This window comes from Acanthopagrus latus, chromosome 17 (genome assembly GCF_904848185.1).
Source record: "Acanthopagrus latus isolate v.2019 chromosome 17, fAcaLat1.1, whole genome shotgun sequence".
NCBI lineage: Eukaryota > Metazoa > Chordata > Actinopteri > Spariformes > Sparidae > Acanthopagrus > Acanthopagrus latus.
Window position 1 is genome coordinate 17,190,408 of NC_051055.1, and position 12,538 is coordinate 17,202,945.

The 12,538-nt window shown below is 40.9% G+C and overlaps 1 long non-coding RNA gene across 6 annotated transcripts in view; it reads left to right on the forward strand.

Moving 5' to 3' along the window:
- LOC119005766 overlaps positions 1 to 12,538 on the forward strand; it is a 175,962-nt gene that overhangs the window by 36,075 nt on the left and 127,349 nt on the right. Inside the window, exon 4 of one of the 6 annotated variants that reach the window (XR_005070575.1) lies at positions 5,673 to 6,983. The exons of the other annotated variants lie outside the window; for them this stretch is intronic. This is a non-coding gene — a long non-coding RNA (uncharacterized LOC119005766). Of the gene's footprint in view, positions 1 to 5,672; positions 6,984 to 12,538 lie in introns of those variants that run through there. 6 annotated transcript variants of the gene reach the window in all.

Consider the following 12,538-nt stretch of genomic DNA (forward strand, 5'->3'; position numbering starts at 1 on the left):
GCGTGCACAAATATGTTTCACACCGGTCGGTTTGACTATCTGGCATCATTCAAAGTGGCGCCTGCCCCTTTTTAAATTATTGCCAGGGAGAAGATGTTCAGACATGTATCATGCTGTGACCAACTTGTGAGGTCTTGTTTGTCCTGCGAGGCTCGGAAATTTGCTGATAAAGGCGCGCGCAGCACTGTTATGTGAATTTGAGTGACTCGGCACAAGCTTGATGAGTGAGGAAACAAGATATATCACTTAGCAGGCTTGTCTTTTTTTTTTTTTCTTTTTGGCAGTGCTTTAGGAACAACATCAATGTCACGACACATGACCAAACTGAGAAACTGTTATTGAATAATTAAAGTGGAACGTGTAAGATCGAACTGAACAGTGTGACTGATGCGTGCTTGTGTGGCATCTGCGACCAAAAAGCGTGAGACTGGGTGTTTGTGTGTGACGGAGGGAGTACACGTATATGTGTACTCAGGTGTGTACTCATTAACTAGAGTGGCAGTGCTAGGATACATGCTCACGTAAGCACTAAGAGAGAAGCAGTGAAGGATGCGCCGTGAATAAATGTGAAACACGTGTTGAATTTTCATCAGCTGCATTCTGCCTCTGTTCCATGCAACTACAGGGGACTGCAAGACATACCAAGCACTGAAGGATTTATCTAAAATGCAATACTGCCAGTTCGCTCAGCCTCTTTAGTCAGTTGTATCTTTGTGTATTCATCTATTCTTCTGATGCAATATTTTAAAATAGATGAGCTATTTAAAAATGTTATCATCTAGACACATTTCTCTGAACATGGACTAGTTCATCTCAGTGGCTTTAAGTCATACAGCTGTTTCACAATTAAAGCCTCGTAATGGCTCACTTGGGGAAGGTTGATTGTGGAACAAACTTCTGTAACTGAAGATTTACTGAACTTACAGTAGATAAAGATTTTTTTACAGCTATGTGAACATGCAACATCAGAAATATTTTTTAAACAAAGTATTAACTTTTTCCTTTATTCCAACAATAATAAACAGAAATACAGTGAAATACAGTCAACACAAACGGCATTAGACTATAATTCAACCACCCCCCTTTCATAATGTCCATAATGGTCTATAAAAATATAATTGATAAAATCATTATGAAGAAATGTATATTAACACAATTTTATAAAATAAGATAATACAATAAAAATAATATAATATGATAACATCTCCTCCACAGGTTTCAACGCATACATAAAATTTGCGTAAAATTTGTCTGACTAGGTAAAACTTTGAAAAGAAAAGGTGACATGATATGATGTAAATATATGCAGATAAAAATATGCAGATGCTAGTCATTTCACATGTTTAACTCCTGGACACAAGAATTCTTCTACTTCACTGTTGTGATGTCACAAAATGAGCTTGTAGTCCCGCCTCTTAAAATCAGACTTTTTAATGAGCACAGAGAAAATTTACACTTTCTGCAGACGAATGTGAAAACAGCCTTCTAGCGTGCATACACATAATTCAACACAGTGAAGCTCAAACACTCAACTCCATTAACAAGAAGAAAAAACATCATTTTGACTTGTGGGGGACTTTAAAAGATGACTCATTCTGTGTTGTCTGCATGAGCACACATACAGGCCACCAAAATGTCCACACAGCTTGATTGAGGGCATGAACCTTTGCAGTAGCATAAAGTGGTGAGTCGGTGTTGTTAACCTGAATCCAGTGGAAAGGCAAAGAGTCTGGCAATTCTTAAAATTCCCCTGCTGTCAAATGGTTTTCACAAGATTTTTGTTGTGGGTAAGTCACATTAAATCGAAGCACCACTCACTTTTGTTACAGGTGATATTTGTTGATGTGAAAGTAAAGTTTGTGACATTGCAGCCAGACATTCATCAGACCACCAGTCTGCTCTGCGCACTTGTGAACATTTCATGTTTCCCGTTCATCTACTGTATATCTGCTCAGAGAATTGGAGACACTTTCCCCTCAGATAAAACAAACAAATTGCAAGACAACAAGCTCGAGGCCAGGGCTTCAAAAGATACTGTTAGGGATAGGTCTGTGTGTGTGGGTGTGTGGGTGTGTATGTGTATGTACAGTGTACCACCAGGCATCACAGACACAGGACGAGACAAAGACAGACTCTCAATCACTTACAGGATGCATTACCAGCTTACTGTTAGCTACCACGCTGGTGTCCAGTAAATACCTGTGTGTGTCTGTGTGTTTATGCATGTATCGCTATCTTTGTGAGGACCCATTGCAGGTCTAGACGTTTCCACATTGTGAGGACTTTTTAACTGGCCCTCAGAAATTTGAAGGACTGTTTTCAAAATAAAACATGGTTGGGGTTAGAATTAAATTCAAGCTAAGAGTTGGAGCTCTCATTTTAGTTGCAGTTGTTAATGTTTGGGGAAAAGGGATGTTGTATGTTATCAAGGGTCCTCATTAGTGAAGATCGAGAAGTGTGTGTGTGTGTGTGTGTGTGTGTGTGTGTGTGTGTGTGTGTGAGAGAGAGAGAGAGAGAGAGAGAGAGAGAGAGAGAGAGAGAGAGAGAGAGAGAGGTTATGTTGTGCATCTTTTTAATAATATATGCCCAAAGAAATACATAAACTACAATTTTAAAATATATTAAACTTTAATCATGTTTGCACCTGTAACCTGGAATAACATGCAGAACAATCTAAAGCTAACTTTTTTATATCCTTTGAGCAACTTGAATTTTTTTTATCTAATCTTACTTAACTGCCTGTTGTTCCACCTGTTTTAAATGAAATGTTTAAGGTTTTAATTACTTTACTAATTTGGCTTATTATGTTTTCCTTTTTTCACCTCTAATCTGAGCTTCCTGTCTGTATTTCTTGCTGTTGAGGACCTTTTGTCAATGCTTTGTACTCCAAGTTAAAATAACAGTTGAATGAATATCCATGACACCCACTCCCAGTACAGGGCTAGGAGTTATTAGCATAGATTTTCAATAGAACCTGACAGTGAACCCAAAGATGTCATCCAATCAGTCCAACAAGAATTACTGTCCTTGCACCTAAACCATACTGCTTAATTTCTGGTAATCGGTCCATTTAATATGTTAAGTAGATTTTCTCCTGCTGGCCTAGCACACAGGTTCCCGCTCCAACATCACCATATGATGACGTCACAGATGTTTTAAATAGCTTTTTTCAACTTGAGGAAACTTCAAGTCCATGGATCAAAAACTTGTATTTGAAAGGGTCATAATTTAACAGTCCAATACTGTCAACAGTTTTGAAACTGTCTCTTTGATGAAAGTTCTCTGTGAAGAAAATGCTTCTTGTTCCGCAGGGGACTGCAGTACAACAAGTGGCCACTGGGAAAAACTGGAAGCAAGGCTAAGTGACGCTGTCGTATCCAGGTCAATTATACATTATATATAATACTGGTTAGCTAGTTAGCAACAGCGCGGTACCTTGGTGTGGTTTTGGGTGTTCACCACCTCAGACCTTGTTCCGTTAACCCAGAAACACTGTGGTTACGGGCCTACTGGCTAGACTTTATTCGCTTTGAGGAAAGTGTCGTCTATCTACCAATTTTCACCGAACAGATTTCATTATAGGTTTTTATCTGTATTTTACCGAAGAGGTCAAAGTGAAGGTCTGCAGGGTCATATTAGGTCCACCTCCTTTTCTACCTGTCCATATATCTGCTTACCAGTCTCTCTGTCTCTGCATCCATCCTCTTCTCCATCTCCCTCCGCCTCTTTTCTATCTGCCTGTCTGCCTGTTAGCGACAGCAGCTGTGCGGGGATACATCTAGCAGGAAATTCTCTGTCTTGACTAGCTGTCTTCTCGCCTGACAGCAGAGAAGCTGAGAGCTGAAGAATCAGGAAACAGCTTTTATCTTGTCTGTCTCCTGCCTTTTGCTCCCAACTCCCAACTCTGCATCTGAGAGGAGACGCCGAGAGAGAGACAGAGAGAGAAAAACGGGAGGGTGGGGTGGAGGAGTCGAGCGATAAAAGCAGCACAGAGTGGGGAAATGATATTGCACGGAGAGAAAATGAAAGAAAGAGAAAGTGAGACAGAAAGCTGATGCCGGAGTCTCTCTAAGAAAATGTCTTTCTCCCTCCGTCTGTCTCTCAGTCTCTGTTTTTCTGGCTGTTTTGATGTATTCAGACAAACCCACAGTGCTCCGATGGTGAAACAGCCGCGCAGACACAACACAACAGATGAAGAGTGTCAGCTGGTGGTTAGAGGCTCACACATGCTGCTTATCTCTCTCTTTTCTCTTCCCCAATTGCATTCTCTCTTTCCGCTCAATCTTCTGTCCTGCTCTCGTTCCTCCCTTTCTTCCCCCGGCGTGGCTGTTGGAGTGAACTTGAGATCAATCATCTCCCAAACATTTGATCGCCAGGCGTGATGTATAGATTGCGCCTCCGAACCATTTGCACATAGCCGCTCTCGTCCCCACTCAGGATTCCCCCGGCTCGAGTGGTTTTTGTAACACATGAGTTATTATTTAATCATACTGGAGTGCAATGCAGAAACACATTAACTGGAGCTTCTGTTGTGTTGCAAATGGTTGCAGGAGTGTATCCATCATATGTAGTCACAGTTCATGGTGGGATATTATATATTCAACACATTTTCAGTGGGAGTGATGCTCGGGAGGCCACAGAAGTTGTTTTGTAAAACAAAATGTTGGCAATTAAGATAATGAAAGTAATTATTATGATAATAATAAACACCCACTGGTCAAAAATTACACTTCCAAGTGTATAATATCTGACTCTTCTGTATTTTAGAGAGAACAATAACATTAAGTTAAGTGATTAAAATAGTCCCCCAGGTCTGATACATCTGATGTAAAATCCCCAGACAATGAACATTTTCCTTTTTTATGCCACTATTATGCATTTATTTGAGTGGTTGTTCTTAGATTTGGTTCCGTTCCTTTCTGGGGGTTTTTTTGTGTGTTGAAAACATGACCACAAAACAACAAGTTGGCTAATACCGTTGAAGCCGCTGCCCTCTTGTGTTAAATGCTTTTCTTCAGTTGGCAGGAAAAAAACATCAAATTCTGGCACTTGTTGCTTTTGGTGTGTTTGTTTTATCTTTGAATGCATAACTGAAAATTAATGCTTGCCAAAAGTCAGTGTGAAAATGGTATTCTGAAATGAAAAATTGTTAAAATAAACTTTGAGATTCGATCACCGAAGTCCTAAGCAGAATGGTGTTAACCCTCCCCTGAGGCAAAAGCTTGCTTAACCCTGTGTTCATGAACTGGAGCCAATCTTCTGGGACTGGGACAGACAGGACAGGTTTTTCTTTTTCTTTCTTAGATTTTACTCTTTTTTTGGGGGGGGGGTTTGGGGGGGGCCCAGAGTGTTTTCTAGAACTGGGATAGAAACTGTGTGAAAATGCCACCCTCTACTTGCAACCCATGAGCATGAACAGAGATCTGTAGGATGTGAACTAAATTACAGTTACTGAACAAATTAAACAGGCTTTAGACATTAAGCAGTTTCTTAGTTTTAAAAATTAGTTGTATTTTATGTCACTTTTTGTGTTTATACCATGTTTTTATTTTGTACGTGGGTTATGTGCGGTATCTGGTCCTTGTAGTCTGCTCTTTTTTTTCCCTTTCCATTTCAACCACTATGTGTCATGCAGCCTGAGAGCAGCTATATGTGCTGTGTGCTCATTTTAGGTCAGCTGAAGGACGCCTACGCAGGACTGGATGCTCTGGCTGCTGCCAAAATCAAAGCTGTCACCTTCTGACTGGCACCAGACCACCACACCATTATCAACACAGGGTGGTGACACCATGCATTAATCTATTTGGAAATGTTGTCTGGCAAAAGTAATGCAACATGTTGCTTTCTGTATGCAGCTCTCCATCCATAGGTGTTGGAAATGACGGATAGTTTTGTGGAACACACTGGCTTCATAATGCCAGGCTTAGATTTAGAGCCACTGTAATCTACAGTCAGCACTTCTGTCAGACCCTTAATGGTTTTACTGCACTCTGTATAGCTGAAAATGGCTGCATTATTGTATTTGCTCGGTGGACACACAGATATATTCACGTATGCAGGAACACACACACGCACGCACACATGCACAGACGCAGTACAATAATGACCTTGACTAAGTAGCTCTCCAAATTGCAAGTGACTTTTAGAGCACTCTGCCTTTCTCTGCATTTGCCTCAGCCACATTCCCTCTTCACACGGCGTCTCTTGCTGGTGGACAGTGTGTGTGTGTGTGTGTGTGTGTGTGTGTGTGTGTGTGTGTGTGTGTGTGTGTGTGTGTGTGTGTGTGTGTGTGCCTGCATGTTTCTATGTGTTTTTGTGTTTTATCAGGACACAGATTGTTTTCAAGTTGTGCAGGGGCAAGACTGAAAGCAGGTGAGACCTCAGTGTGGATCCTGTAAAGGAGCTGTCTTCAGGCTACAACTGTGAGTCTGGTAAATGTGTTAATTAGAAAAATCTCCAGTGTTTCTGGGTAATATCTCAAACCTTTGGTGTTCAGTTTCTAAAAGTAAGAGATAATAAATATCATGACAAAATAAATATATTTAACCAGGTCATCTTGGTTACCAAGGTGAAATGTACAACATTGACTGACACTAGACATTGTTAGAGAGCGTTCGTGTTGTTCATGCAATGAGGTTGTGAAAACAAGTAAACGTCATCTGAAGACAAACTAATTCTTCCAAATGTTTCAGGGTTGAGATTGTAACTTTAAAAACATATTCAGACGCAGTTACTTCTTAATGAATGTGGTAAATTACATAATCCAAGTATCAATATATTCTGATTTTGAAATTTGAGTACTTTCTGTCACTTTTGGATTACCTCAATATCAAACATGCAAATAAAGACCTCAGTAATCCCTTTTTACTGAATGTATCTGTAATCTAGTAACATCTTTTTTATATTATACTCAAACTGTACCAGAATGTGCCTTTTTTTGTATCCTGATTACAAAATCCCATTACATGTATTCCATTACTCCATTCTCTGTTCTGGATGTCATTATTATACAACTTGAAATGTTTGCATTGGATTTCAAATAGATTTTTTGTCCACATGTAGGCGCTTATGCCTGTCTGCAGCTCCAGCTTGTAGAGAAGACTGCTTTTGTTATTAGGCTGTAAAGGTACAGTATGTGCAGGCAAAACTGACCCCTGTAAGTGATTTGAAGGATCCCATCTCTATGAACATGGTCCACTCAGTGATTTCTGGAATATGGCACATATTAATTACTGCAGACAGTAAAAGCATGTGTGGCAGTGTTTTCAGGAACGGACATCTGTCCATCGTAGACTGTGTATGTGTGTGTCAGCATGTGCTCTTTGTACATCTGTTCATTTACTCTATCTCTCTATGTTGGTGTGTGTGTTGTAATCGCGCTCTTGTTTTTTTTAATGTGTGCATGTCAAGCATGTGTGTGTGTGTGTGTGCGTGCGCATGCGCGCGCATTGGGGTCACCGGTAATTTGAAGCGTGAACGCTTGGTTTCTCCCCAGCATGATGATTTCCTCTGTCAGCAAACTGTGAGCCGGAAAATAGACCCGTATTATGATGAGATTAACTTTAACGGTCAAGGATTCCAGATCTTTCCTACAAAGTCACTGAAGATTAGGACGTTCAATGACGCTTCTCTGGGCTCGGCACTTCTCTCCAGTTCAGTTGAGCTGTTTTGTTTGCCCTGCTGAGTTCTCCTGTCCCCTGTGTTAAGTTCATTTCGTGTTACAGTATGTGGCGGATTGGCTGTGGAAGACAAACAAACCAGAAACTTTATATGTTTTACGCTTGATACTGACAGAAGGAGGAAATCCCTCAACTGACTCAGAGCAGGAATACATCCCTTTATTTACAGGTTGCATAATTTGTACAGGTGCTCATTCACTGCTCTACACAGACTTATATGACGTGCTGCATTATGATATTTTCTGACAGTTGCAGTCTTAAGAAATTACCCCAATGTCTGCATGCTTTTAATGTGAAAAGTTTGTGATGTTTTTCCTGGGAAATATCTTTCTCAACACTGAGGTTGTTGATTTGTCATGAGATCTAAAACTTAAAAGGTGAATACATTTGTTCTGTTAAATGTGTGGTAATTTAGGCTTCAGCACCTAAGGTGGTTTGAGACCAAGAGGTCTGCGGCAAAGTGTTAAGACAAAGTTTTAATTATTAAATCTGCTCATCCACATCTCTCCTATCTGCTCACACTATTAGAGATCTAAAATGTCAATTTCTTCAACATGTCCTCTAACAACTCTGATATCAAAGTAAGCTTTAAGATTATCGGAATATGGACACGGCTCGTGGGTTTCATCTTATTATGAGCGAAAAAAAGGAGAAAGGCTGTATTTGTCTTTTCTTCTCAGATACGATGGATAAGGAAGATTAAAGACATCTTGTCCTGACAACTTGGAAAAAAAGCGAGAGAACAATCTGACAAGATTTAACAAAACCCGTCGCAGAAAGGTAGAACTTCAAACAGAATTAAAAAACTGCAGACGATGAAGGAGAGATGCAAACACACCACCTCAGGCTCCAACTTCTCTCTTCCTGCATGCCTGCCTGTCAATCTGTCCACCTTTCACTCTCAGAAAAGTGACATCCATCCTGCACCGCTGCTGCAGCAGCTGCAGCCAGTTCTTGCTCTCATGTTGCAAATTAGAGCTCGACTGTCATGTTGTCATTAAAAACCTGTCTCTCACAGTGCTGCTCCACACTACCCAGCAAACACCGCAGTCCCTGTATCTCTGCTGCACACATAACAATAAAGTAAACTGTCTTTAAATAGTACTCTGACATTGGATCAGATGTAACAACTGTAAGGTTTGATTAGTATTGATGTAAGTGTCTGTGTGTGTGTGTGCGTGTGCGTGTGCGTGTGTGTGTGTGTGCACGCGTACTTTAGGTGTTTGTGTATCTGACAGTTAGCTGCCGGACGAGCTGTCACAGCTCTGTGCTCCTCCATTTCCTATAGACTGATTATTATAGAGCTATTATCTCTCTCTCTCTCTCTCTCTCTCTCTCTCTCTCTCCCTGTCATGCACACACACACACACACTGCTGTGAATGTGATAGTGACTGCTGTGTAATACTGTACATCACACTGCAAGCTCTGTCATCACAACCACTTTAATTAGAACTTCCAGAAGAGTGTGTGTGTGTGTGTGTGTGTGTGTGTGTGTGTGTGTGTGTGTGTGTGTGTGTGTTTTTGTGCTGTGATTTTCCATCCAGTCTAATCAAAACTTGCTGTGATCAAGTCAGTCGCTGATAGAGGAGATGCAAACTTTACTGTTATCTGAAAGACATCTAATCAGAATGGCCACGTCTCATTCTTTAATGGTTTGTACAAAGCACACGTTTTGTTTTTTTTTATATCGGGCCACAAACAGATTTTCCTCTCCAAAGGCCCAGAATTTATTACCGCCAACACATGTGGTATGTTCATATTTTAAAGGTGAAAATCTGCAGACACTTTTAATCAATCACCATCAACATACTTATTACCAAGTAGCTCTAATTAATTAATGTTACATTTGTAACTATATTTTGTGAGCGAAAGAGCAGGCTAGCTGAATTAGCAATATTGTCACCGCTTGCATATTGTAATCAACTGCAGCTAGCTACAATACACACCACCAGTTCGCAAAAGAGGTGTCACACATTACTCAGCACAGACAGTAGTATTGTAAAGTAACTTATTACTCTCAAATGATTTAAATTAGATATATTTAATGCATTACATTTTGGCAGTGCTGTGCCCAGCACTAGTTGAGTAGCAACAGCTAATAACATTTTATGATATTACTGGCTATCAATATGCTTCCACGCATTTGATGAGGTTTGTAATTCTATACTTTTATTTCCAGCTCAAAGCTGCTTTACAACACAGTCAGATTCACCCATTCATACACTGATGCAGGAGCTTCAGTATGGGGTTCAGTATCTTGCTCAAGGACACTTCACCATACAGATAGGAGGAGCTGGGATTCAAACCAGCGACCTTCCGGTTTCCAGACGACCCACTCTACCTCCTGAGCTACAGCCGCCCAGGTGTTTGGGCTGCTCACAGACAAAACGTGCAAGAAGTTAACTGCACCAGTGTGTGTTGGATTCACTGTGGTCAGCCATTGAAGCTATCATCAAATAAGTGGCTATATAGTTTTCATCTTACAAATTTGTGGCTTAGTTAGCTAGAAGCACATCATTTATATTTGAATGATGTAAGTTATTGTGTTAATCGTTCACCATAGGATTCTCCACGACATTTCATGTCTGGGGTAATGTCTGAAAAGCACAGTATCAGATTTCTTTTCTTGCCCTTTTAAGACACCTTACATTCTCGCCTGCCTTGTTCTGTCTCTGGCATCACAAGCCGGAGCACAGCCTTGCATGTTGCGCTATGTGTCTGTAATTCCCACCGACAACTGTGTTAATGGATGACAATAGCAGAGAGGAGAGCGCCATATGTCTCAGCCTGGGGCAGCACGGAGAATGGCAGGGTACACAAAGACGAATATACGAAGGGGGAGATGCGAGAAGAAGGGGTTGAGATGGAAGAAAGGGGAGGGATGAGAAAGGGGGCTGATGGGGGGGGGGTGGAAAAAAGAGAAATAGGGACTCCAGGAGGTAAAGAGGAGGAGAGAGAAAGAGGCCCAGAGAGATAGGAGTAAAGAAGAGGCTGTCAGTGTTAAAGAAGAGGACAGAAAGAGGAGAGAAAAAGAAGGGCCATTTAAACAAACTTAGACGAGGAGAAAAGAGAGGAAAAGAGGCGAGAGGGGGATAGAAGAGGAGGGTTTGGATTAAGGGGTGCAGGATAGAAGGTTTCTTCCTCTCCGCCATGTTTTCTTTTCATCCATTCCTCCGTCTCATCCATACGACTCTCCTCCCCCCTTCCTCCTTCATCTGCATCTAAATATCAGCGATCAAACTGGAAATCATTTCAGTTGTGGCCAGAGTTTTTTCACTGGTGGATGGTTGAAGCAAATGTGCTTCCTGACTCGGCTGAATTGAGAGGGTGCTGTTTGTAGTGAAGCCATGCATGATGAGGCTCCAGCACTGAACATTATGACTTGTAAACATCGCTGCTCCATCCTTCAGAGGAGAAACTGTTTTATTGCAGTTTTCAAGAAGTCGTTGCATATTTACACAGTTTTTTTTTATTTTTTATTTTTTTGGTTTGCAGCAATTACGAGTTCACACAGTGTGGCTCTAGTTCATAGACATTCCCTGTAAGGTTATTGTAGAGGTAATCATTCAAATGTATGTGTTCCATCTTTATTGTTAATATTACATATAATTTTGTTTATTGCTTTTTTTTTGTTAACTCTTGTCTTAGCTGACAAAAAAGCATTTGTCATCCTGAAATAGTGTTGACAGTTCCCCCAGCTTCTTTTAATATCCTACAATCTTTGTTCACCTTGAGACTGAATCCTTTTTTTATTGCTCGATGTGTGTTTGAAGTTTATTCTCCAGATTTATGACATCCCAAGCCTAAAATGATTGATTTAATATTGGACGAACATTTTTGTCTTGGTTCTGTTATATTATACATCGTCTGCTTTCAAGGGTATCTAAGGACATGCAGTAGGGGCCAATAAGTGCGCACATAGATGAGAGCAGGACTATGTCACTTCCCTGTCGCCAGTGCAACCGTGCCCCCTTTTGGGTGTAAAGAAATGTTGTTAATGTGCCAACGCCAAGCTGATAAAGCTGCTCAGGCCGTCTCCAGCTCTCCACGCGCCATGGTTTTGTGTGGCCCACATATGATTTGTCATATTCGGTCTGCATTGGTTTATCACACGGGCTACTCTAGGATTAGATTACACACTGTCAGGAGGACCACATCTCTCACCAAAAAAGGACACTTTTGATCTTTGATATTTGGGCCATATTTGCATTTTTTAATGCGGGCAACCTAAGGCTCACATCCATTTTTTTTTCCAGTTCAGAAAAAGCCAGCGGTGCCACACCTTTGCCAGTAGCTGCCCAAATCCTGATGCTGTCTGGGAATAGTTATAAAATGACCAGGACCTCAGAATTTGCATTTAATGTCACAGGAGGGGCTGCTTTCACCCAAAAAGAGGCGGGGACATGACACAAGGGCCAAGTACCCGGATTTGCTGCTCCCATCTATGTAAATGTACATGAGATGGTACGAACGCCATGTTGATTTGTTTTCGTAATGAGCTTTATGTTTTATGTATGCTTCCAGATGTGTTAGGGGAGCAGAAAAAAAAGGATCAGTTGGACTTTATGAGCGCGTGCTTCTTAACATCTTTGGCAACATAGCTTTCAGGATTTATTTTGTGCTGCTTTATCGTGGCATCACACATTAGCATCAACCCCAGTAGATTTACATTTGGAGGTTACAAAACTCTCAAAACTGTTGAGATATCCGCATTTAAGAGCCGATAAAGATGGCCCTGTTCTGAATAACTTTGGATTACAGTTTTGGTGGTTGGTCTGTAATGGCTTCTGATCAGAAGGACATCTCATCTCTGCTGCCAGAGCTCCACTTGTAGTGTTCACGAAATCCCAACTTCTCT